Source organism: Notechis scutatus, chromosome 4 (assembly GCF_049901735.1).
Source record: "Notechis scutatus isolate UNSWTSFEM ecotype Mainland chromosome 4, rNotScu1.2, whole genome shotgun sequence".
NCBI lineage: Eukaryota > Metazoa > Chordata > Lepidosauria > Squamata > Elapidae > Notechis > Notechis scutatus.
The window spans coordinates 118,032,936-118,060,268 of NC_142012.1; the positions used below are offsets into that span (position 1 = coordinate 118,032,936).

At 35.0% G+C, this 27,333-nt stretch overlaps 1 long non-coding RNA gene across 1 annotated transcript in view; it reads left to right on the forward strand.

Moving 5' to 3' along the window:
- The window catches only part of LOC148130880 (uncharacterized), an 81,409-nt gene that overhangs the window by 38,034 nt on the left and 16,042 nt on the right, over window positions 1–27,333 (forward strand). The window contains exon 2 of the long non-coding RNA XR_015749411.1: window positions 27,081–27,195. This is a non-coding gene — a long non-coding RNA (uncharacterized LOC148130880). The remainder of the gene's footprint in view (window positions 1–27,080; window positions 27,196–27,333) is intronic.

The following is a 27,333-nucleotide window of genomic DNA, read 5'->3' on the forward strand; positions in this document are numbered from 1 at the left end:
CTCTTTTGGGACAAGTTTAATATAAGCTTCTGACCATGATTTAGGTATCTTCTTCTTTAACATAACTTCATTCATAACTTCTACCGTGTTTCTCATATAATAAGGCTGGGTCTTATTTTTTTTTGAGCCCCCCAAAAATGGCTAGGCCGTCTTTTCGGGGGTGACTTAATTTCCCCACCCCCTTGCATCTTCGGGCGGGCGGGCAGCGACGGCTTGGATGTTGACCTCGGCGTTGGTGGGGCACTTCGTATCGGGGTCAGCGCAGGCATCACCATATCCAGGTGTGCAACAAAAGTACTTCCTAACAGCAAGCCCCCCCACCTTTCCCCCCATTTCGCATGTTTTAATATAGGCCTTAATTTGGGGGGAGGGGCTTAATTTCATTTCATGCCTATAAAACATGCTGGGACTTCCTATTGAGGGAGGCCGTATTATTGGAGAAACAGGGTAGCAATGGAAGGTTCAACGATTCTTGTAGTGTTTTGTAGAATTCTGCAGGAAGTCCATCTGGGCCTGGTGCCTTTCCATTGTTTTGCTTCTTGAGTGTTTCAGTTAACTCCATCATCGTTATATTGCTTTCTAACATTGTTTCAATCTCTTTAGGTATTTGGGGTAGATTAGCATTCTGTAAGTACTGTTTAACTCTTTCCTCATCAATATTCTCTTGTGTGTATAGTTTCCCATAATAGTCTCGTATAATTTCCTTCTTCTCTTTAATTCCATAGCAAATTTGGCCTTGATCATCTATTAATTGCAATATTTTTGTTGATTCTTTCTCCTTTCTCAGATTATATGCTAACCATCTACCTGGTTTGTTTGCATCTTCAAAATAGTTCTGTTTCGCACCTCTGATTTTCTGTGCTAGTTCTTCTTTTTCCATTAATCCCATTTTATGTTTAATTATATCCATTTTTAACTTAATGTCCTTTTTCTGTGGCATTTTCTGTAACTCTTTTTCAAGTCCTTTATATTCATCATCTAATGTCTTAGAGGCTAGTCTTTTCGTGGTATTTCTTTTCCTTGTATAGTCTATTGTCAAGCCTCTGGCATATGCCTTCATTGTATCCCATACGTTCTGCATTGATGTGTCTTCTTTTTTATTTTCTCTAAAGAAAAAAGCCAGTTCTTTCTCCATCCTCTGTATGAAGTCTTTTTCTTTTAGTATAGTATTATTTAATGTTAATTATTTAAAGTGGATTGTGATCTGCCCAAGTACTTGTTTCAATATTTATTTCTTGGATATTAGCTAACACCCATATCATATCTATTCTGGACCATGATAAATGTCTGTTTGAATAGAAGTGTATTGTTTAGTCTTAGCATTTCTTTCTCTCCATGTATCTTTTAAATTTATTTCATCTGTCATTTTAAAAAAGGATTTAGGGAAAGTCTTTCTGTTTTGCTTTGTTGTTTTCTGTGCTGTATAGTCCAATTTATTGTCTACAATTCCATTAAAGTCTCCCATCATAACTATATTAGCATAGTCCAGTTCGATTATTTTCATATGTAGTTTCCTATAAAATTCTTCTTGATTGTCATTCGGGGCATAGATTGCAATCAGGAGTGTTTTCATATTATTGTCTTCATATTATTTCCACCACTAATAATCTTCCGTCGTCGTCGGTATAGATCAATTTTGCTGGGATAATATCTTTAATGTATAAAACCACTCTTTTCTTGCATTGCGTCAAAGTAGTAAATATTTTCCCTAATTTTGGCTGTATGAACAGCCAAAATGCTTTTTAATATGTACTTCTTATAGGCAGATTATATCAAATTTTAATTTCTCTAATTTATGGAAAGTTTTCCTTCTTTTAACAGCTGAGTTAATGTTAATTGTAATCAGTTTTTTCTCTTCCATGATTATATCTTAACAGGTAGGTTTAGCAGCTCTCATAGATCTTGGTTCACATTGTTCTTTAACTTCCACCTTTCTGCCTACAGTAAAAACTCAAAAAAGGAAGAAAAGACCATAAACAGAAAAAGGAAAAAAATGTTAAATCCTGGAGGAGACGGAAAAATAGAAAATAAAAAACTAAAGAAGAACAAAAGAAGTTCTTCAGGTTCTTCAATACCTTAATCCAATTAAGAAGTCTCAGATATAAAAAGATGTACAAAAAAAAAAGGAAGCCACCCAAAAAAAACAACAACAAGGAAAGTAAATAAAAAAAATACAGGGGAGGGAGAGAGAGAAAAGAAAAGAGGCTACTCCCTTAAAAGAAAAAAAAAGAAGGAAAACATTAATACTAAAACTTTTCCTTTAAAATAAAATGCAAGCGTAAAAATTAGACTTCAAAAACAAAAAGAAAGACAAAACAAAGTTCCAAAAGGCCAAAGATCCAAAAAGCTATTACAAAAAGTAAGCTAGTAAGGAGGGGGTTTGTTAAAGTAAAAAATAGCCCAGCTTAAAAAAAGTAGAAAGAGCACACTGCACCTTATTTAGTTATCCAAGGCTTTTGTTAAAATTTATAACTCCCTTCTCTAGAGTCTTATCGTCTTTTTTTTCTGTAAACTTCAACATCAGACTCCAGCTACTGATAGAAACCCAGAAGAGCACCTGCAATAATACTCTCCCATGCTCTTCCCTCTATCTTATCAAACAGGCTCAAAGTCCTTGAAAAGAAGTCTCAGATCTTTCTCAACTTTGTCTGGTCAAGAGAAAAAAAAGAGAGATACAATATTTCCAAGCCTCTAGTTGGCAGTGTTACAAAGTTTCTTCTGCTTTCACTTTCCCCCTCCTTTTCCAAACAAGATATAATAAAAATTAATTAATAAGGGAAAAAGATATTTTAAAAAATGACTAGAAGGGAGTGTCTAGCCTAAAATATTATAAAGTCAAAAAGGAGAAAAAAAATAGGTAGAAAGAAAAAAAAAACCAGTCCAGTTTCAAAATATAAAATCATATATAAAAAGTCCAGCAAAGAAAAAAAAATTACTTTGACTTCCCGTTTAAAATCGCCACTTAATCACTTCTGTCTAAAATTTTACAGATTCTTTCTTTTCCTTAGGGTGTCCTTTCAAATCTTACAGTAAAGAAAAAATTCTCACCAAACTGGCACACTTTCTCTTTCCGTTCTCTTCCATTTCGGAGCTGTCCCAACTTCAGCAGCTTTAATGGCTGCCTCTTTGCCGCTGGCAAAAAGAGCTTCTCCTGGATCTACCAGGGACGTTGCGATATCCCTGGGATCGACAGGATGCGCTCTTTACATTCACCATCTCTTCGGGACGGTTTAGATCCGTTCGGATCGTCCAGAAGCAAAGATATCGGCTGAGATCTCAGACCTCCAAGATCGCACGCCGTATCGTCGTGACGCCAGCTCCGCCCTCTCCCACTTTTTTGCTACTTTTAGATGTCGCTTTTAATGAGCAATAATCTCAGATATTTTTTAAATAGTATTTTAGATTCCAAAATCAGTTGTGATGCTTGTTTCCCAATTCTTCTCATTTTTCTTATACGAAAGGAGAAATGTAGAATTGCAGCACAGTTATTTTTAATAGACAGTGCAAGGAGTTGTTCAGTTTTAAAGCCCTTTTTGAATCTGAAAGTTGAGGCTTAGACTGCTGTTTAAGAATAATCTTTACACTGACTAAGGATTTACAGTTAAAATTATATAACTTTCAGGAAAGATTTGTTAGAATCCATATGTGGTGAAGATTTGGCAATATCATTATTGAAAGCATTTGGCTTTATCACAGAACTCAATAAATCAAAATCCTGTAATTACACAAAGCCACATAGAAATGCATTATCTGAGCTGTTCCAGAATACTGGATTATACTGTGGTTCATATCAATTCTCTTGTAGATCTTGCCATATTACTGTGTATACAAAATTGAATAGAATTCTTAGCTCTGTACAGTACTGGAACCTTTCAAAGGAAGGAAAAGCTGCACATTATTCTCTACACTCAACAAACATTCATTTCATTGTCATTGTCAATAAAGTTACATGTATGTATGTATGTATGTATGTATGTATGTATGTATGTATGTATGTATGTAACAGAATTTGCAGTAACTATGGCTGAAGTAAAGCAAACAACCAACTAAACAATAACACAAAAGTAGAACATACTTGCTATATCTTTTTTGTCTCAGGTGGAATGACTTACTGTATATTTATTCCTTATACTGTATATTTCTTTCCTAATAAGCATTGTATCAACATGTCAAGAAAGGTTTGAAATTCCACAGAATTGGAGCAGATGATTGCTTGGAAAGAACATGTATCATGTACAAGCCATAAGCTATTGGCCCATGGAATTGTGGTGGGGCAGAACAGTATCAAAGAGTGATATATAAATAAACAACAGCCCCAAGGTGATTTTTTTCCAGGAAAACATGTAGGATGGTTGGGCCTACAAAAATTAAGGAACCTGTAGAAACAGTTTTGAAAGGAATTTAACCTGGGAAAAACTGCTAAGCAACAGAGAGATTCAGTATTACAAAGATGGGATTCTGTAACTATATGCCATAGTAATCATAATTCATGTGATACAGCTCAATAAATCCACGAATTTAGATATGTAGTGCATTGCCAAAAATCTCAGAATATTGTAGGCTTCATTTGATTGATTGTCAAGGGCATACTTGGCTTTTCACTTAATTCAATCATGCTACCTACTTTGGAAAGAACAAATACAGATTTGAGAATTAAGACTTGTACACACAGTTTAACACAAATGGAGTTATTAATTTTATTCAGTGATAATATGTAGCAAGTGGGCAAATAATTATGGATATGTTTATCCATATATTTATCCATATATAAATATATATCCATATATTTATGGATATATTTATGGATGGGGGCGTGCATAAGCGCACCTATCGTGCCTACCGTCCCTGTCCTATTGTTTTTTTATTTTTCTTATAAGTATCTATCTCATGTATTTAAAACTATATTGGCTCCTCTATCCTGGGAGATACTGAATGATAATATTGAATTCTGTGATAAAAGGATCATACATCTGTTTCCATTAGCCTTTAACCTGCATTCTCCTGCACTTTCCTACAATAAAAATACATGAATCAAGATTTGGGTGCACAAATGTTTTAGGCAGAATACCTCATATTATTTTTATAGATTGTTAGTATGGGGAGTAAAGGATGGGAGAAGAGAAGGTTTTCAGAATTAAAGAACATACTGTAGGTAAATAAACATTGAATGTCCACACAATGTATCAATAAACAAGAAAAGGACTAGTCAATTGCAGCCCATATATTACACAGTAATATATACTGTTGGAAGGAAAATACTTCTGCTTCAGATCCAAGCCAGGAATAAAATAAAATGGAGGCTGCTTGGAAAGAAAGTTTAATTATAAACAGAACCAACAGCAGTTCTGGGTCAGCTGAACAAATGGTTGAATGAATGGATGGATCTTTATAGGTTTCTGTGACATTGAAGTTTGAACTGTTCTTGGGGGTTGTGCAATGAAGGGCTTGTGTCTTTTGCTAATTGGTGGTGGGTTAATTCTATTATTTCCTAAAGGCTCATGTCCTATTCTTAGAATTTAGGTAGAGGAGAATGTAAATTTTAATCCCATCCTTGGAGGTGAAGTTTTTTTGTTTTATGAATAGGCTGGCCCAATCTTTCTTAATGGGCACAAAATATCTGCTGGAGGTTATTAAGAAAGAGTGAGTCTGCTTTCTGTCTTTAAGAGCATGTGTCCATTTCTCTTTTAGGGAAATATAATATTCTGCCTTTTCATATTTCCCCAAAGTATTTCATTCTTCTAGTATTTCAATACCCTGTTCTTGCTTCACCTTATTAGATCATCTGGATATACCATTAATGTTAAAGAAAACAACTCTAACCTAGAGCCATGAAAAGCCAAGAGAAAAACTAGTCATAATCAATGCTTGTAATGATTGAAATCATGCCTGTCCTTATGCCTCATGGGTGTAAATTCTCATTCACATCATTATAAAATTTATTTAAATCATATTTTTTTTGCACAGGAAGTTAGAATTAAAAATATGTGGTTCCAATATGTATGTGTGCAGTGAAATAATGCACACGAACACTGGATCCAAATCAAAAAGCTGCATTGCAGAGGCCCAAACAGAGCACTTATCTGTAACTATAACTGTTGGGCCATTTCTTAGAGCAGAGATGTCAAACTCGCAGCCTGCAGTCCAGATGTGTCACGTGCTGGCCCTGCCCGGTTTAGTGAAGGGGGAAAAATGATACCATGACACCACTGTGACACCCTGAGTTTGACACTCCTGTCCTAGAGTCATATGACTGCTCTCTAAAGCTATTGCAGGGTCCTGCAAAAAGGTATATAATCTGAAGTGCTGCACATGTCTAATTCCAGTTATTGTTCATGTTTTGTACATGTTTGCAGAAATCTGCAAGAAAATGTAAGAGATGAAAGGAACATTTTAAAGTTGCACTAATTGAACAATGGTGTTATTTATCTATTCTGGTAGCCTGTTCCTACATTTAGTTCTGAGCAGCTGTATTTTTAGAAAGCTATGCCAGCTAGTTTTAGAAGAGACTAAAACTATTCTTTGGAGCCCCATTTAGCTTCACTAGAACACAACGTTCCAAGTTCATTATCAGGTGAAGTTAAAAGATCAGAGAGGCAGGAAGTCCATTAGAAAATTTAGATTATCTTTGGATATTTATTTGCTATTAAGTGAGAGCTGCTCTGCCATGGCTCCTGTAAGCTTTCAGCCTCATTAACATACAAAATTACTGAAACAAAATTAATTATAATGCAGGAAGTCCTTTTTCCTGTTCTTCTAATCATGGCACAGAACTGACTAGAAGAAATGCTACAGAATTCCAATGACTTGTCTCCAAATGGCATGATGACACTTAATAAAAACTATAAGGCAATTAAAATTGCAAATTCTGTCATATTTTGAAAAAGACCATGTGAGCAGTTATACTGAATGTTCTGTGGGGCTAGAATTATTTGGCATAAAAAGTATTTTACTGGTCTGGCTCAGACATGTGTACATCAGTCCCAAATTCAAACCAATGCAGGTATGTAGGAATACATGGAAAATCAGCATTGACCACGAACCTAACAGGAAAATAAAAAGCTAGAAATAATGTTAAGAAGCTAAAACTTCTTGTCTCAAATTCCAGAAGTTAGGAGATGTAAAATAAGCATTTTCATTATTGAATGTAAGGAAATCTCAATGTTTGTTAGTTTCTGATTAGCTAGTAAACCTATTATAGAGCGTCATTTCAGGAAATAAGAAATTGGATTCCTTCCCCTCCCCCCCTCCTGTTTTTTGTTCACAGAAGAGTTCAAGATGCCTAACAAAATTAAAATATTACTTCAATAAATATAACTATTCAATAAATTTCAGGAAAAATTACATCATTCAATTGCTGATTAATTTTAAAAATTAAAGACAAATTTAAAATGGCACATTATATTCACACATTATCTGTATATCTAAAATAATAGGCATTTATTCTTTTCTAGGAAGTTAATAATGAAGATTTGTGAAAAGAGTTCCAGTGTATTTGCAGCCCTTTTACTAAATGTAGTTTAAGTAAAATTAACATGCAATAAGGGGGTTATTTAAATTATTTAAGTGGGTTAACCAACTAGGGTAAGGCAAGAAAGTCCTTCAGATATTTGTGCTTTAAAACTTGCAGGGCTTTAAACTTCATCATAAATTTTTCAATTACAACAGAAGACAAATAGGAAACCATTTTAAACATTTAAGCAATTAAGGTAAAGATTTTCAAAGCTTGCATTCCTACGATGACCTAAAATAATACATTACTTAGTGTAGCCTCCCCATAAGTATGATTACCATAGTCACTCCATCTCTGATAGCTTTTATTTGACAGGATGGACAAAGTTTAAAGACTAAATCCAAAATTCAAGGACCATGTCAATATTATTAGGTTAACTGAAGAAAACCAAACCAGTGTAACTAGGCAGTAAATAACTGGTAATAGATATGAGGGAAAGTATGCAGAAATTATTTAGACTGGATCTCCTGACTGGATTACTCGGCTGTATTTTATGGTAAGAAGTCTATGAAAATGCCCTGGTGGCTTTAAAAGTTTAAAATCTGATTTGCCCCCAAGATATATATCAATCTTGCAAGTCTGAAAGTAGTCCTTAACTTATGACCACAATTGAGCGTAAAATTCATATTGCTAAGTGAAACATTTTTTAAGTGAATTTGTCCCATTTTACGACCTTTCTAGCTACAGTTGTTAAGTGAATTCACTTAACTAAATTAGTAAATCAGTCAAACTATTGTTAAGTGAATCTGGCTTCCCCATTGACTGCTTGTCAGAAGGTTGCAAAAGATGATCGTGTGACCCTGGGACCCTGCAGTCATAGTTCATAAGAATCAGTTGCTAAGGATCTGAATTTTGATCACATGATCATGGGGATACTACGATGGTCGTTTGAAAACTGGTCACAAGTCACTTTTTCCTGTGCCATTGTAACTTTGAATGGTCACTAAAAGAACTGTTGCAAGTCAAGGACCTTCTGTACAGTTCTTCACCCCCCAACCCATATTTCTTTTACTGACTGAAAAACTAGGGAGAATCTCTTCTGAACCTCTTGCCCCACTCATTATGCAGCTATGGGCTGTGCTATCTCTTATCTGATTGTTCCCTTGGCAGTGTCTCTTTGCCCAGTCACCAAGATCATTCCCACATGCAATTACAAATTGTGTACATTAGCCTGATAGCCGAAGGCAGTTTAAAATCCTAATAGGTTTGCCTATTAGCACAAGCCTGATCCAGTATTAATCTGTACTTGACCAGAAAACTATATTAAGCTTCAGTGTGTGGAGGAAAACAGGCCCAGGTTGTATATAGCTGAACACATGAGCCAGACATTACCTGGAATATGCAATGGTTGCCATGGCAGCCATGAATAGCTGTAGGTGGGGGAAACAGGTTAGGGTTTCTGATGTTCATAATATAGCACTGGTGCAGGCTATTAATTTCCCCCTAAAATATATCACTTATAATGCCTCTCTCATCAGTCTGCAGCTTTCAGAGATGTGATTATGATTATAGGTGGAAAAAAAAAGGTGGAAAAAGTGATGTGCTCCACTAGAAGATTTGAAAAATGATTTGCATTTCCATACTGTTGTCACCACAGTCGCTCCCTGAATGTTCAGATATACCTTGAAATTGACCTGAATTTGTCCTCACTGTTGTTGAGCTCAAAATCTCAGAATCGGTGCTTTTCTTTATCTCTGCTTCGGAAGCCCTCGGCCTTAATTTTCCTAGAAGTGATCTATCTTTGGTTTAGCCAATTATACCAAGGATTCCAATTGTTATAATAGGTTGAGGATTCTTTATTTTTTAATGCTTGGGTTAGTTTGTCCATTTCGGCGCATTGTAAAATTTTCTGGACCATATGTTCAGTGGGGATGGAAGGTACGATATTTTTGAAGAAGAAAGGATCTTACAGACAGTCACAAAAAATATGGTTTTATTTTAATTGTTTTCCCTATTCTACCCTACCCTCCCCTTTCCTTACTCTTCCCTCTTTCCTCTCTCAACCCTTCCTCTCTTTCCCTCTTGGCCTATGCTAAGGCCTGTTTGTCTTTTTTTTGTACATAATTTGTAGTTGTGTTGTTGTTTTTTTAAAGGTAAAATTAATAAAGTTTTTTCTAAAAAAATAATAATCTCAGAATCATTACATAAGATGATCCAAGTCATGTACCTCATTCTACATGCAAGTATGTCTGTTTGGGTACTTTTCTTAAAAATGACAATTCTAATCAATTGGACTAGAGCAGTCTTGCCAACTACCCATTTCATGTTGGGTCATCATTTCAAAGATATTTCCTTATCTGAATAGAGCAATACAATGACAATGAGTGGCCAAAAAAACAGTGTTAGCCGGAGCAACTTCCAACTTCCTGGTTTCCCCAGTTTGAGTTTCCTTGTGGGAAGCTGGCAAGAAAACCAGGGAACATCAGAAAACCTTCCTCCCTTCCTTCTTGCCTTCCTTCCTGTTCATTATATATTTGGAGAGTCCAAATTTGTACAGGAGGTAACTATCATCAAATGCCATAGCTTTGAGACATCCTGGATATCATCTGATTATCCCAGATATAAAGTATATTTTCATTTTAAAAAGGGACAACTGTGCAATTTTTAATGTACACAAAGAAAAATTAAGGACCAAATGTATAATTGCTATTAATTATATCTTAAAATTAATTCTGTTGAAGATATGAAATAGGAAAGCTAGTGAACATTGCAAAATCCTCCCCCTCCCCATTTTTGGCCCTTATAGGAAACATCAAGAAATTTTGATATTTGGTTAATATTTTGTACAATAACAACTTATCTTAATATAATACAATAATTACTTTTAACATATTAATCAGCACACTGGTGAGTTTAGCATCCTCTGTCTGTGTTTGCACAACACACTGAACCACAAATGAGTCAAAGACCTTTTAACCTGGCATATGGAGCAAGTCCAGCCTGCATTTATGATCTAGTCGTGTGCATTAGTGGTGTGTGAATCCAAAAAATGAGCTTAATTAAGGTTTCATCTTTAACTTCAAGCTAATGAAGTAGGATCATTTGGCTATTCTCTATATTCCTTCAGGACATGAGAGCCACAAAAAGTAGACAATGGAATAAGCATATTGTATAGATACATAATGCAGTCACTGAATTAGTCTAGTGCAAATATAATCTAACAGGCATCTGAAACAGGATTGAGATATATATATCATCAGTTTACAGGTAGTCCTCAACTTATAACAGTTCATTTCAAGATCATTCAAAGTTACGACGACACTGAAAAAAGTGACTTATGAGGGTTTTTCACACGTACAACTGTTGCAACATCTCCATGGTCCTGTGATCAGAATTTGGATACTTGGCAACTGACTCACAGTGTCATTCATTTAACAAATGTCTTGCTTAGCAACAAAAATTTTGTGCTCCACTGTGATTGTAAATCGAGGACAGGAAATTCTGTCAAAGTCCCCTTTGTAAATCAGTGGTTGCTTTCTATGGGCAGGCACAATTTGGAGCCTTTTTAAAAAACAACAACAACAAATTCTGTAGTAAGATTGTTTAGATTATTTAGATCTCTTAGGTGCCTACAGGAAGCCCAGTCAAGCTATATCACAAACAGCTGTGGGATTTTCTGAAAATCTTCATGTTTTGGGTTTCCTTTCCACATTGAAGAGTACAGTCTTTCAAAACAAGTGGTGATGCGTGCTGCATTAAATTTGCCTTTGCTATGGTTTAGGCAAGCAGCTGGAGGTGTAGGAAAAGGAAATTAGTCAGCAGAAGCAAAGATAGCTGGGCTTAAGGCCAGGGACTGACAGTACACACTTCTAAAATTAATGATGCACCCGGATATCAAGGTAATGGAATAATCATTTATGCATACAGAGAGAATCATGAACACACACAACCAATCTTATATACAAGGTTCTACAAACATCTCCATCATGGTTTTTTGTGGAGTTACAGGATAAATAAAAGTTCATTCAATTTCCTTGAAAACATGTGCATTACACTAGCCAGTTCTAGAATATATGTTATTATATAAAAGTAATTCATTTTTTTTTATTTTTCTTTGTATTTAATATTTTGATAAACTATTTTGATGTGGGGAAGTCAGATTCCCTTAACAACAGTTTGACTAATTTAACAACTAAAGTGATTCACTTAACAACTGTGGGAAGAAAAGTCGTAAAATGGGGCAAACTCACTTAACAAATGTTTCACTTAGCAACGGAAATGTTGAGCTCTGTTGTGGTCATATGTCAAGTGCAGGCCTTGACATGGAAATTCATGCAGCAGCATGACACATGCTATTTCATCTGCCCAGATTAGCATTTTGCCCCCCCACCTGCCCTCTTCAGAAGTTACAGTAAGCAAATGGGAGGTGATAGACTTATGTGCTTAGTATAATCTCTATGACATCAGAGGTGTAGGAGGAAGCTTTGCAGAATGTTTACTGATTTGGCTCAGAGATACTCCAAAGTGCTAGGGAACAAACAGATGTTTCAAATGTTTGCCATTCTGCATCAAAGGCATGGAGGAAGGAAATCAGTTGATTGATTTTGCCTTTGGTCAACAGGAAACTTTATCACTGAACAGATTCTCTTGTATCTTGTCTTCATTTAGCATTTTGTTCTTCACAGCTTTGTTACCTCATTGAATCTAACTAAAGGCTTGCTGCTTTCTAAAGCTAATGGATTATATTCATGCAAATTGTTTCAATACTGTCAAATGTTAAAAAGCTGTCTATTTGTTTTGGTCAAATGTTTTTATTTTGCTTCTCTTTTCAGTGTTTGTTTTAATTTGCTGTGAATCATTCATTCATTCTAAATCATTTATAACTTGCCTGTCACACTTCCCTATTCAAACTAGCTGATGACAACCCAAAGAAGAACAAAATTCTGAATCTATTATATAACAAACCTAAAGTAAAATACTTAACCTCAGAAAAGCCAGCAAAGAAATTAATTTTTAAGAAACAATGCTGCACACTAATTTATTGGGCTCTCAAAACACTTGTAAAACAGCAACGTGAATTAAAGGTGAAAATGAAATGAGTTTCCTACAGGAAAGAGTTGTGGAGTTAGGATCCCATTAATAATAAAAACCTGCAAACTGATAATAAGTGGCTCTGAGAAAAGCAATAAGAAAGACTTGAGAAATGAAAAGGAGGTCCTGAAGACAAACTCCAAGCATTTTAAGTTGAACCTATAATCAATATTGGAAGTTAATTAAGAATAAATAGGAATCCTAGCTTACACTCCATATTGTAAATTATATTTAAAACTATATTTGCAACCTAATAAAGCTTCTAAACATTATTCAAGTGCAGTCCCCATATATCCAATTAGCCAGCATGTTACCAAATAATATTTGATTATGGCCAAAGTTGTCAAACCAATAATTATATGGCATAAAAATATTGTAAGGAAAAGCTAATTAGAAAAGCAGATTTATTATGTAGACCAAGGCTCTTCAAACTTGGCAAGTTTAAGACTCGTGGATTTCAACTCCCAGAATTCCTGAGCTAACATGATTGGACGAGGAATTCTGGGAGTTGAAGTCCACAAGTCTTAAAACTGTCAAGTTTGAAGAGACCTGGTGTAGACATACACCTGATGGAAGCACCATTTACATATTTACACCTTTTACACATGGAATTTCTTTGCTATATTGGGTTAAGGCTGTTTGTAAAGGGTAATTTCATAAGGCATAGAAAAGTTCAGAAAAGGGGGCATGCCTTTTATTCAACAGTTCCTTGATCATATTAAAAGTAGGAATGTAGATGTTTATTAAATGTTTTTGTAAAAGAAAAGCAGAAATTTGTATTTTTTCCTATTTCTGTCCTTTTTATAATGTGCAGAGCTCTGAAACTTATAGAATTAATAATGGAATCAATAAATAAGATTTATTAAAAACATGTTAGCAACCGTAGAACTTTTACCAAAGGATTTGGCATGTTCCAGAAAATAGATTGTGGCATTATCCAAGCCTAGAGAAAGACACTATTCCATTAGTACACCTTCTCTTTTTCATAACATGTAGTGTTAAATAATCTCTATTTCACTAAGAGAGAAATGTTTGCTGGTCTTAACTAGGAAAGGCCACCAGTTATTTGCATACAGGGTGACAGCCCAATAAATCAGTGACAATGGCCATCCTTATGAATGATGTTATTTTTCTCAAGGCATCTGAGCATGCACAAGCCATGAAAGGAAGGAGTATATTAGTAGTTTATTTCCTTTTCTTATTTTTCCAAATTCCTTATCCTGTAGGAAGACCATTTTTCTGCACTCTAATCACAAGCTCTTGAGAAGCAACTATTGAGAAGCCAGTCATGTTATAAAACCATACCTGGATTTAGCAGAAGAAGGGAGGGCAGAAAAGGATAGGGAAAAATGTATATATCAGATTTGAACAATGAACAGAATCCTTCTGGGAGGACCCCCCCTGTCTAAAGCTGTACACAAAGGAAATGATATAATAAGGTATGAAGACAAGAAAAAAAAACTGGAGAGGTAGAAGAATATTTTTTCCTAGAAAATGTCACCCTCATGGACTCAGGAAATAGTGGGAAAAAAATTGAAAAGACAAACAACCAGGGATTTGAAAAACACCAGGAATAAAGAGATTTACAACAGAAAAACCAGAATCCCTGACAAAAAAAAAAAAAACTAATTGGGAGGAACATATATTAGTATCATCAAACATTTGTGTAATTGAAGCATGTACATGTAATGAACAAATATTTTTGAAGATTCCTTAGCCAGGGCCAAGCTTAACCAATTTATGATGCTGAGAGTGAGAAAGACCAATTGTGAATTAATATAGCAAAGGAAGAAGTTTTCTGGTCAAGTGAAAGTAGTGCAGAATATAAATTAATATGGCAGAACACAGATTCTTCTTCAGTAAGCCATTTCTTCTTATATAAACTTCGTAATACAGTATTTCATTGTTATCTCCCATTAACTCCTCCATTAGCCCAATTTAAAAAAATCATGCAAGCTGATTGCTAACAGTGTGCAGGATGTGAATCCTGATAACTTAAGCTGAGCCAGGAAATTGGGAAATTAGATCAGTGAGCCAGATTTCAAAACAAATTCAAGGAAAGTATCTGGGACTTAGTTCTTCAACCACATAGGCCCCAAATCTCCCATCTCTATTTTAGGAGGATTGCCCAGTCCTTCAAGATTTCCCCAGATTGATGCACAACCGATCAGGACAACAGTGGAAGTTATTTTTTAAAATATGGAAATCATATTTATATATGTTCAAAGTCAGAGGTTGAATCTGTATCCCATATGTTCTGTTAGTATCCACTATATGTGCAATGGTGACCAGATGCTATAACTCCAGTTATTAGAAATTTTAATTCCCCTCACAATGAACAGATCACTGTTTTCTTTCTAAGTGACCAAATTTTAGGAAGCCTCAAAGGTGGTAGCAAATTTTATGTGTACATTTAGTCTGGCAGGGCTGTCAAACCTGTGGCCTGCGGGCCAGATGCGTCATGCACCGGCCATGCCCACAACCAATTTAGCAAAGGGAGAAAAAGTTGTGATACGTCATGTGACGCCACCATGATGATGTGAGTTTGACAGCCCTGGTCTATGGGAATCAGCTAACACCTTCCTCATAAGTTTGATCTTGGACTTTGTATAAATTATATACATTAATTCGATTCCTGAAAATTATTGACCTATGGCTCCTTTGACCATGTTTTAGCTACCTTATAAATATGAGGAGCAAAAAGCACCGAAGCCCCTAGGTAAATAGCAGCAAGATGAGAGTAAGCATTCTAAAGCATTTAATGCCTATTCCTTAACTGTGATACTTAATCTTTTCTGTTATCACTATAAGTTCTAATTTAGTGATGAAAGAAGATATTCTTAGCGTTATATTCTGACAAATTTACAGACATTGCTGATAAAATCAGTTACATGTTAATTTGGGTTCTGGATTTGAAGCCAATTGAAAGTATAGACCAGAAAAGCATTTCAAAAATGAAGTTTTACAAAATAAATAAGTAGATGCGATGACTATACGTAGAAACATTCTTGGATTGGATCAATGGTCTAATCCAGCATTGCAGGATACACAGAGGCCAATCAAATAATTCTACTCAGAAAAATCAGCAAGAAAGTGATAGTTTTTTCCCACTATTGCTGTCTGGCATAGCAGGAAAATGCCATTGTCCTATTGTTAAGGAGTACATATTGTATCTGGAATGCAAAAAAGCTGGGTAAACATTACATGGCACCAAAAAACTATACAAAGCCCTAACATTTTGCTGCCTTGTAATGGTTATTGCAATTTTTGCAGCCCAAATACAATGCCCCTATTGTTTGCTTTCATCCAACAGAAGTAACATCAGACAGTGAATTTTCCTCATGTCCTGTCCCTTCCATGAGTGGACCTTCTTAAAATCCCATTAAGATTTTTCAACAAAGCCAACCTAGCAACTGCTTCTAAATGCTTTGTTAGTACTGTTTTAAATGCATGTTTGGCCTTCTTCACTTGGCTAATCTAATTTCAGCTGCCTCCTCAAATGTGGCATGTCATAATCAGCTTACTAGGAAAAGACAGTATTAAGTAAGAGCAGGTAGATTAATCATCTATTGGTTCCTAGATTCTAAGCAAGCTAGTTGGCTGTATTTTATTTGAACTTAAAATGTGGAGGCACAAGGTGCAGGAAATACTGGAAAAGACATTATTTCTCGAGAAAAATGTGTCCTTCCACCTACAGTGCAGGCTGGTTTGATCACACTCACTGCCAAGAAAAGAAGGGATTGTGTGTATGTGTACTCATATTGCCCAGGAGTAAAAATATGCTGGAAATATGTCTGTCATTCTTGCAGCAAAATGGTTTGAAAGTTAAGAGATCTCTTTCCAAGCTTCTGTTTCAAATCTTTCTTTTTTTGCACACACACACAAAACCAAAATTCTAAAATTTCATAGAGGCCAATGAACTGAATCATTTAACTTTAAGTAAGATGATAAAATCGTAAGTCATTCCATTTGGTAATAGCTTGCATTCTAAATGAAAATTCTTTTATATCTAGGGAAAAAATGAATGCAGAAAATAAGGTATAAGTGAAGGGTTCTGAATTAGTCCATTTCTTGCCATACCAATTTTTTCCTTATGTCTTGCTCTCAAAGGGAATTTTACTCCATGAGCCTTCACCTGCGACCTGAACTGATTGTCAGTTTAAATGATATCTTCTTCTGTAAGATGGCTGGGCTAGGAAGGAAAAGGTGGTGTGTATTGCATTAGCAATACCTTTTCTTCCTTTATTTGCTTGAGTTACAGCAGATGGTCTTTCACCTTCTACTAATAATATTAATTTCATAAATTAATATTAGATCACTGTGCATCCCATGAGTAGAATTCTCCATCACTCTCTGGAAGAAATTTCTCAAGTGGGTGAATCATAACTACTGTTCATCATTCAGGACCATTTTATCTCCATTCCTTTTTTTGCTTTTCCTCTTCCCCAGCCATCTGTTGTTCAGTAATTGTACATTGTACATCTAATAATTCCTGCATTGCAGTGCCTCAAATGGCACCATATTGCTAAACCAGCATCTGACGGCAAGGCTTTTTGCACAGGGTGTTAAAAGTAGAAACTAACATTTATAATCTTTCAGCCTCATCCTTGTTCACAAGGCCCAAAAATGCTTCAAGAAGATGTACTTCTTGTACTTTGGTTTTACATACTGATCCAGCTGGACAGACATTCTTCTTCTTTCAATTCCACAGGCCCTATGAACAATGCATTGTATTTAATTAGATATATATAATTCAATTACATTTCATTCTTGACCTCACCTCTGCCATTTGTTAGTCATAACTTTACAGCAGTTTCCAGATTGCAACCCAGATCTCAGGTATAGGAAGAAAGGAATCTGTTTAACTTTTAGAATGTTTTGTACCTGGCTTTGTTTTAATAGGCAATAAATGATCATGAATTATATTTTAGTTTGTGAACCATGATTTATGGAAACTTAGTGAATGCAAATAGCTGATGTATCAGCAGTAGTTATCATCAACTGGAGAAAGGAACAATCTGTAATTAGTTTATTGAATGATGATGTCAAGATTACAATCATGACTGTACAAAAGATGTGTACTAATTGTAACATTAGAGAAGAAAAGAGAAAAGGAAAGAAAACTTCACTTTGGTATTCACAGAAATGTTATCTGAAATATAATGGAAGTCCAGCACCAAAACAAATGAATTATATTCCTAGATTAGTTTATATCAGTGCAGCTCAACATTTGGGTAATATTTTTTTTGCACATAGGATGAACATAATTTACTTGCATCTGCTACCAAGTGATTCAATGGCAATAATTCTGTGATTATGAGCCCCAGATATACCTTAGATATACCAAGGGACAAAGGCAAAGGTGGTATTCAGCAGGTTCTGACCAGTTTTGGAGAACCGGTAGCAGAAATTTTGAGTAGTTTGGAGAACTGGCAAATATTACCTCTGACTGGAGATTTTACAGTATCCTTCCCCTGCCACGCCCACCAGACCAGCCCACAGAACTAGTAGTAAAGAAATTTGAATCTCCCCACTGGACAAAGGGCATGGTGTAGACTTTGCCTTCAATTAGAGTTTTGTTATAGGATGTGAGCAATACAACATAATTTCTATTCAGTAAGTATAATATGAAAAGCTCTCTGTATAGTTCTGAATGTGTGTGGGGGTGGGGGTGGTAGAGGTTTGACTTTTTTAATGAAACACATGACTGAAGCAGGAGACAAACATCTGAGCCAAGACTCAGGAAAGAGTTTCCGCCTCATTGCCTAAGAAGTGACAGATGCAAGGATACATCAAGCAGGCAAGATTTGAAGATTTGCACTAGGTGCCAGGTTGCTGACGTCTTTCCAGGCATGCTACCACAGCACAGGATTCTCCTGTAGAGAATCAACATTTGCTCTTGTATTCCAAACAATAACAGGTTTTTGCATTAAAAAAACTGGAGATAAGGCACATTTAGAAGGCTGCTACCTGGCTTGTAATGCTTGACACAACTAGTTGGAAAAGTATTGAATCATAAACATTGAAAATTGGTGGGAAGTGGAGAGAAAAATGTTGGGGAAAGTAGAATGTTTTTTTTTTTTTTAATTCAAGATTTATAAAAATCCTCTGACAAAGAATCATTTTCTCTGACTCAGATATACTCTATTCCTCCAATGTTTGCAGAGAACATATTTCATGGGTTTGCAATTTATCTTGTGCTGCTAAGATATTAGCATGAATTGAGAGCTGAGAGGAAAAAAAATCTCAGCAACAGGCAAGCAAGCAGTAATTAAGAGGAGGAAACCACATAAATGAGGACGTGGAGGTTGCAGAGGAAATAGGGAGATTAGGTTATGCTAATGCTGAATGGGCATTTCAGTAATAACTGGGCTGGGTGTCTGTCTCATGATTACAACTGTGTTGAATGTTTTCAGGTAGAAGCTCAATTAATTCTAGAAATAAGAAACCACCGTTTGGCCTGCTTGGATGAGATACTTAACTACTCACTTGCTTCTGATTCCTCACACTGTCATGTAAGAAAGCCAGAAATGACTATATCTGGAATCAGTAGTGGGACTCACAGTGCTGGGTTACTAGGCTGCACTGGTTGTTTTCCAAATGCAATTCAAAGTTCAGGTTTTCATTTGTAAAGCCTTACATGCATAGGATCAGGTTATTTGCAAGACTGCCTCTCTACAAGGTCATCTATCCATCCCATTAGGTAAAATAGGAGAATATACTCAAAGTCCCTTTCCCTGAATGTTGCCATCTGATGAGACCTTGGAGGTGCACCTTCTCTGTAGCCCCAGTCCTTTGGAATAGCTTCTCACCTGAGATTAGAGGGCTCCCAACTTTTAGTCTAGTGAAAGACCATAAAGACTTGGCTCTTCCCCCACAAGCATTGGGCTAGAATAGAATTGAATCAGGAGATTAGTAATTTAGTTGTTCTGGCCCTGCTTGGAAAAAGGAGTTGTGTTTATATTGTATATTTTGTTGTTGCTATTAGGAATGGCCTAGGAGCATTGTGTGAGACAGGTGGCCATATAAGTTCTTTACCTAAATATATACATTTCAGCGGAACTGAAAGTAAATGTCACTTCATTTTCCTGAAATTCATTTTTTTACCCCTATGACAATCCATCTGTGCCAGGGACAGCCCAACTCATATAACCTTCTTTAGGCCTGAGCCATGCTCTCAATATGGTAAATTCAGTTCAGTGGTTTATGAACTCAGGTTTCAAGTTCAGATCTAATCAGTTTGTTAGCATGCTACTATACAAACTATGATTCTCTGGTGCCATTGGACCGTGAATAAAGTTAGAAGGATATATCTACATCCCTGAGTTTCTTTTAACAAGATTTATTGAAAATAATAGGATGAAGTTACAGAAGTCTCAGGAATCGAACAGATTTCACTTTTAGAACCAAATTTACAGTTAAAATTACCCTCTGAATTTTAGTGGTATTTTTTTCCTAGAATAATCTTTTGTCTAATTACAATAACACTTTATTATTTTTAATCATCCCCCCCCCCCCTTCACTTTTTTTTCCTATAAGGCTTTCTGATTAGGAACCAGGTCTAATGTTAACTTCATGGTTCCTCAAGTGTTTGTTATAGAATTTGTATTATAATTGTGTTGACATTAATATGCTCATTTTTTAAAAAAACTTTCAGGTTATGTTTGTATTTGATGTCTTTACAAATGAATAACAGATTACAGAATGTAATAGGTACCTTCTTAATTATTTATTCTTTTACTTTTGTGTCATGTTAACCATCCTTGGGTTCAGAAGTAAGTAGCCATCCTCAATCTACTGCTTTCCAGATGTCTTGTATTGCTACTCCTATTAGCTCCATGCTTCTAGAGAGGCCCAGGTTAAGAAGGACTACAGCTAAGCTTAACCTCTCTGCAAGCAATGCTCATGATTATTTAATTTGTTTAAGAGGCAAGCTTATCATACTGGATTGTGTTAAATTGTGATCTAAACTCATCCAGTAACCTACATATTAGACTGAGGCAGGATATATTGAAATTGCAACTAAATTAGGCACTTCAGGGTGTTTCCTGCAAGGAGACAGTATATAATTGCTGTGGCTAGTCTTACTGGCTGCTTTGGTCATATAATTGAACAGAGAAATTGCAGGCTAAAAAATAAAGCAAAAGTCACAGGAAGTTTTTATATACGATCCAAACATAACAGCTGCTTGACATTTTTTTAAAAAAAATTGCATTGCAACAGTTTTGATAGATTATTTAAACAAAAATCACACAAGAATAAAGATGCAAAAAGCAAAGCAGAAGATAACCAACTACCAGTAGAAGACAAGTAAAAGCATTGTGGAGAAGAAGAAGAAACCTTTTGGTAATACATTTTCCTCTTCCATTCCATTATTTTCCTCACCATTAAACAGTATCTAAATATTTGTACTTTACTTTGAAAGTTAAACACTGGAAGTTATTGTTAGTTATCTGTTTAACTCATTTCATCTATTGTTTTTTTAGATATCTTTGCTATTTTCATAAAAATCATATTTCAAATTTATGAATGTAAGGTATTGTATATTTATATATATATACATTTATTTATTAAATGTATATGCCCCTCATCTCACTATCAAAATGGGCAAGAGAGAAGTCATTCTTCTTGAAGTTAGTTAGCTTTCTGTTATGGATATATGCTATCAATTTTGCCCTTGTTGCCTATTCTTCAGTGTTGGTTTCCCAGTCTCCCAACCGATAGACCAATTTCACCCTGAATTTTTGCAGGGATACTATCTGTAATTGTTTTAAATTAAGCCACTGCTTTAACAGAAGATATAAACATAACTGAACTAGTATTATGATCATTGAATAAAGCGCAGCAGGTTTGGAGCCCTGTTGCACATTTAATTTCTCACAAAGATTCAATTATTGGCCTCAAGTTATTTTTGAGACTAAGTTTGTATGTGTACTAGGTCTCCAGATTTAAAGATACAAACATGGCGGTGCAAATGTAACAGGTCGACCACTTCTTAAGCAGCGATTCATTTTCGTGGGATTAGTTTTGCAAAACCAAAAACTCTCTTATCAAGAGTTGTGCCTTTGTTCTATTCAGGTAAACATTCTAGTACAAGAAGTGGTCTGATATTAAATTTCTTGTTCTGTGTAGCACTGTATTCAGAGTTCTTGTCTGGCATTCTGTGTATTTGTGTTCATTGATAATTATTCAGATCAGGACAGCACAAACTTAGCTATTCTCAATTCATTTTATATGTTAGATAGGAATAAACAATATGCTGGAGATAAAACAGGTATACCACATTTATTAGTCCTAGTAGCTTATTCATCACATTGGGTGAATGAATTTTGATTCTTTTGATACCAGGTATAAGTAAGTGATCAATGGGATCCCATGCCATAGAGGAATTTGAAACCTCAGTTTAGATATTAATTCCATTTGTACAATACAACTGATGGGGTCATCCACTTTCTATGGCAATTTATGACAGAAGATGATTTGATCAGGTAACTAATATCCATTTTGCACCACCTTCTTGCTGGTGCAAAATTGACTTAGGGGAAATTACTTCCTGCCTTCCATAAATTAAAAAATAATAATTATAAAGTTATATATGATCAAAATCAAGAGTGGTTCTCAAAATAAAATGATAAGATTTCAACAGGACATTGAAAAATATCTAAACACTTTAAGAAAAACTATTTCCCTTTTTTAGATTTTAACTGATGTTGAAAACTCTGAATTTTAACTAGAACCTGGTATATCTGAAAAGAATGGAAACAAGTCTGAATAAAGAAGTAGCTCAAGTCCTATTTATGAGTTTATGGCTTTCAAATATCCTTGCTACCAGATGAGCACCTGTTATGAATGGTAAATTCAGTATACAGTAACTCAGGTATAAAAGAGAGAGAGAGAGAGTTCTTGACTCTATGCAAGCAAGCAGTCTAATCCTTTCACATGTTTGCCTAAAGAAAACAATCAGAAGCAAAAGGGTCAAAAACATGAAAGTTTCTCTTGCATCAGTCAGCTGTTACAAGGTAGCCAAATTGATGCTTCTTCTTCATTATATAGGATAAAATGTGCTTGTATCACATAATTAACATGCAGCTTCGAAAAGACTAATTATTTCCCCATTTCCAAAGGGAGAATTGCCACATTAATTCAAGACACAAAATGTAGCATTTTAATTACATCCTATTTAGCCATGTCTATTATCAGTTCTTCATATATGATAATCAGAATGTTTCAAATAGTGCAGAACCTTGTCACTCTCTGAGTTGTCTTTCTGAATAATAATTCCCATCTGGAGGCTAAATTTATTAATTTTCAGGAATAGGGTTAAAAGGAATTAACGCAAGAGAAAATAACAAAGAAAACCAGGGAGACAATGAAGGGAGATGGTAGTTGCTATGTTCTCAGAAACAACATTATCAATATCTAAATAGACAAAAAGAATCACCTTACACAACAATAGACAAAAAGAATCACCTTACACAACAAGGTGATACATTATTATAATTTAATCTTGATTCCATTCTTCTATCAAACAATTCAGAATAGCAATCTATGTAACCTTTCTTATCTTGAAGAAAGAAATGTAGGATTTTAGCAAAAGATCCAGTGTCAATCAGTAAGCTTACTAGCTAAGCAGAGATTTGAACTCAAGTTCTCCAATTCTAGTCAAGCATACAAATGATTAAAAGTCCTGTAAAAAACCTTTCAAGATTTATATTACACATGATTTCAGTTTAGTCTACTCCAACCATGACTAAACATGGATATAATCTCATAGATACCTGCCTAGTCAATGTGTGATGGTTAAACTGGTTAGGAGTTCAACCATCCATGCTAGGTCCACCTGTGTATTTTTATGCCTCTCCTAAATGGAAATCTGCATAACATCCTTCAAAGGAGAAAATGTGACCTTGAAGACAAAAGAAACGGGATCACAACCTCATATTCATCTTAGCCTTTGGGCATTCACTAAAATATGTGAAAAGGTCAAATGTTTTATACATTTCATCATCCATTTTTAGACTGAATTTTTTAAATTAAACAACACATTACATTTGTCAGCTTTTGTATCATCTACAAGAACAAGATTACTTCAAGAGATGTACAAGATATGATACAATAATTTCTAACATAAACAAATTCAAAGTGCTCACCTTAAAAAAACCCAGATGAAATAAATGTCACAGATGGGAGAAATTGAGTGCAGCCAAAGGTTGCATTAAGCAAGAATGTGGATTCTGTATAGTTTGATAAAGTTGTAAAATATAAATCATGGATTATATTATGAACATTAGCATTATGATGCCAACTGATTAAACAAACCTAGTTATCAAAATGGTTAGCCTGAGCTGTACAAAGGACTGGCTATTATATACAAAGGGTACATGGGTCAGCTTTTCAAATTTGAGTTTATTTGCAATTTGATGGACTTGGGACATGCATTGATCTTAATTTTCACTCTTGCTAGCTCAGTATGGTTTAATATATTTCATTTTAATTCTGGCCTGTTGAACAAGCTACAGGAACTGGTTAATAATGTTAAGCCACAAACAATGAACCACAATAGTTAGGGTCACATTTCATAATGAGCAAAAAATCAAAGTGCCATCTGAACCAAGCCATTGGTTGCATGTATTGTATTTGTTGCTACTTTGGAAATTCCACTAGGAGCCAACTCAGCTTGAGATACTGTATTGCCAGAACTCAGCTCACTCTGCTGTTCAGAGTAACCCACCTATTTTCCTTTAAACAGTTCTATGAGCTATTCTCCTTCACAGAAGAAGATCATAGGTGAGAAATATTATTTTGCCTAAGGCTATCCAAGAATTCAGGGCAGAGCTGAACTGTAAGATATAATCAGAGCCTCAAACCAAATTTTATATACCTAAATACAAGTGCCATGTGCTTTACTGCTTCCAAAAGGAATTACTTTTCATTAGAAAGTAAAACATTGTATTGAATTGCATACAGAGGCGGGGAAATTCGGCACCCATAATTATAGTTACATTTTGAGCAAGCCTTAAGCCTGAAAAAGAAGGCTGCATATAAGACCTTCATGCTTACTTTTGAATCAATGGCTGCAATTCTCATCAGCTAGGATGTGCATGATACAAGATTTAACATTTTATGTGTTAATTCTATTGCTATGGCAACATTTGCTATATGCTAGATAAATGCAGTAAAATTGTACATATTATATCAATAGAAGCAATTGCGTGGCTGAAGAGGGGGAAAGTAGAAAAATAATACATTTATGTTTTGAATGGCCTTTCTAATACATCCCCATAACTAATGATATGTTTTCATATTATGACCAAGCACAAACTAGGAATAGCTTTTTCATCTATGTCTTGATTTCACTCTGTGCATGGCTTGGGGCAGAATGAAAAGTGAATCAAGTGGAATTAATATTTTTCCTATAAAAATGAGTTCTAAAAACATAGCTGTCTTTGTCCTTTGCAAGATTCTATAGCTTCACAGCATATGAACGAACAATTAATGTAAATTAACTAAGAAGCCCATTTCCTTTGCAATTATCAAATTGAGGTGGCAAATGATTTAATAACAAAGAGTTACTGCCGGAAGATGTAAGGCCACCTCTTTGAAGCTTGGGAACAGAGGCTTTTCTGTCAGTGCTTCCTAACATTTTAGGTCATTCTGCAACCACTTGGTTCCTTCCAGATTGCTGGTTAAAATCTGGGAATCCTGAAAGCTGCAAAGCATTACATCCTGCAGTGTTTGCATTACTCCGACATTGGTTCTGAATTCATGTGATCCCACAACACTCCATATATTTAGCAATATAGCTAATTTATTTATTTATTTATCAAATTTATATAGCTGCCCATCTCACCGAAATCAACTCTGTTCTAGAAATATTGCAGAACTTGCAGAACTCTGTAGTAAAAATTCTTGCCTCATTGCCTCTCTCAACTCCTAGATTTTTCTTCCTTGTATGTCACAGCTTTGTGCTATTGTTTCTCTGCTGTTTTAATAAACTGAGCAGAGGATTGGGGATTTAGCACTGAATCCTGTTTGCAAATGGTTTAAAGGCCAAACAAAATGAGCTGTAGATTAAAGGGCACTAGCTGGATACCATTGTTTGCTCTGTCTTATTTGGTCAGCTGGAGAATACACAGGTCTCCCCATGTGGCTCATTCTGTATTCAGCTCAGCAGCAATGAGTTCAGCCTCAAACTGTTCCTGATGTTTTGAGGAGTGAGAGGAGCAGTGGCATACTAATAAGCTCTGCTCTTTCTCAAAGTACCGGTATATTTATTTTTGCCCATGTAAAAATGCTGTGCCCGTAATATATCCAATATGTTCTTTAAAAAAGCAACCCTAGAAAGAATCCTGACTGAAAATTAATGTATTCATAAAGTAAAATCAGTCTTCCCCATGTATAAGTATGCATACCTGCATGCATAAATATGTCTGTTTCAGTGACAGAACTGCAGTAGCAATATGGAAGATACCAACCATACTAGAAATGCATGAGCTATGTTCTTTGGTGTTTCTATTAAAATGTAAAACAGTATACTTAAATTTTAAAATAATATTTAGAAATATTAATATTTCATATTTTGTAGATTTCTGCAGGACAAGTTGTCCAGATAGTGCTAACATAGGAAAAGTGTGGAAAGTCAAATGATGTTTATGGTTAGGTGGCTTAGTCTGAAGTGATCTAGTTTGACTTCTGATAGACATACTATTCTGCCCAAATTCTTTGTCAGGCAAATCACAGAGTAAGGAAAAGACTTGAAAAATAATCAGATCATCTCTTGACCCACTAACAACTTCCTTAATAAGTAAAAACAATAAGTAAAAAGTAAAATAAGTAAAAAGTAAAGTAGTAAGTAAAAATATTTTTAAAAAAACAATTTGCTTGCATCCTTGTGAAGTTCTTCTTTGATATTTAATCTAAATTTCCTTTCTTGTAATTTGAATTTGATAATTCAGTCCAAACCTATAGACAATTGGTTTATTATCTATGCATGAAACCTCAACTAATATTGCCTTTAAGAAATAACATTCAACTCTAATATTGGTTTCCCTGTAGTAATTGGTTTCTAAACTCTTCATTGCCATTGTCACTCTGTTTTAGCCATGCTTCAGTTTGTTATATTCTTGTTAAATGGAGGTGCACAGAATTAACCACATCATTCCAGATGGTCTGACCAAAACAGAATAGAATGGTACCATTATGTCTGATGAGCTAATTTCTAAAATTCTGGTTCAGTCTAGAATTTCATTAGCCTTTTTAATATTGTATAATTGACATGCTTAGTTAGTGGTTAATTATTATGCTGTCTTCATGGCAATGCTGCCAAATCAGGATCCACATATCCAGATTTTCTTACCTAAAAGTGAAAACTTTATATTTATTTCTGCTAAATCTTTTTAGACTAGTTTGGCACAATTATTGAATCCCTGAAGATCATATTTAATCCTTCAATTTTTGTCTTCTAATAATGATTTTTTTAAATTTTTATCTGATTCTTACAATGGTCTAAGATTACCAAGGAACATCTTTTTTATGGCAGTTCCTTCTCCAGAATTTGAAGAGTACTATTGTCAATCCCTTGAAGTAAATATCCTGCTCTTTATTGAAAGGTGGGCAAGCAATAGTCTTGGATGACTACGGAGAATAATTTGAAGGTATGTTTCTATTATCGATTTGTCTTCTAGTTTTTAGGATTTTTCTGACAGCATAATTGGCAAGGGTGGGGATGTGGACCTATGTTAGTCTCTTGTGAGTTCATCTTTATGTTAAATAGAAAATTCCTAAATTGTCCA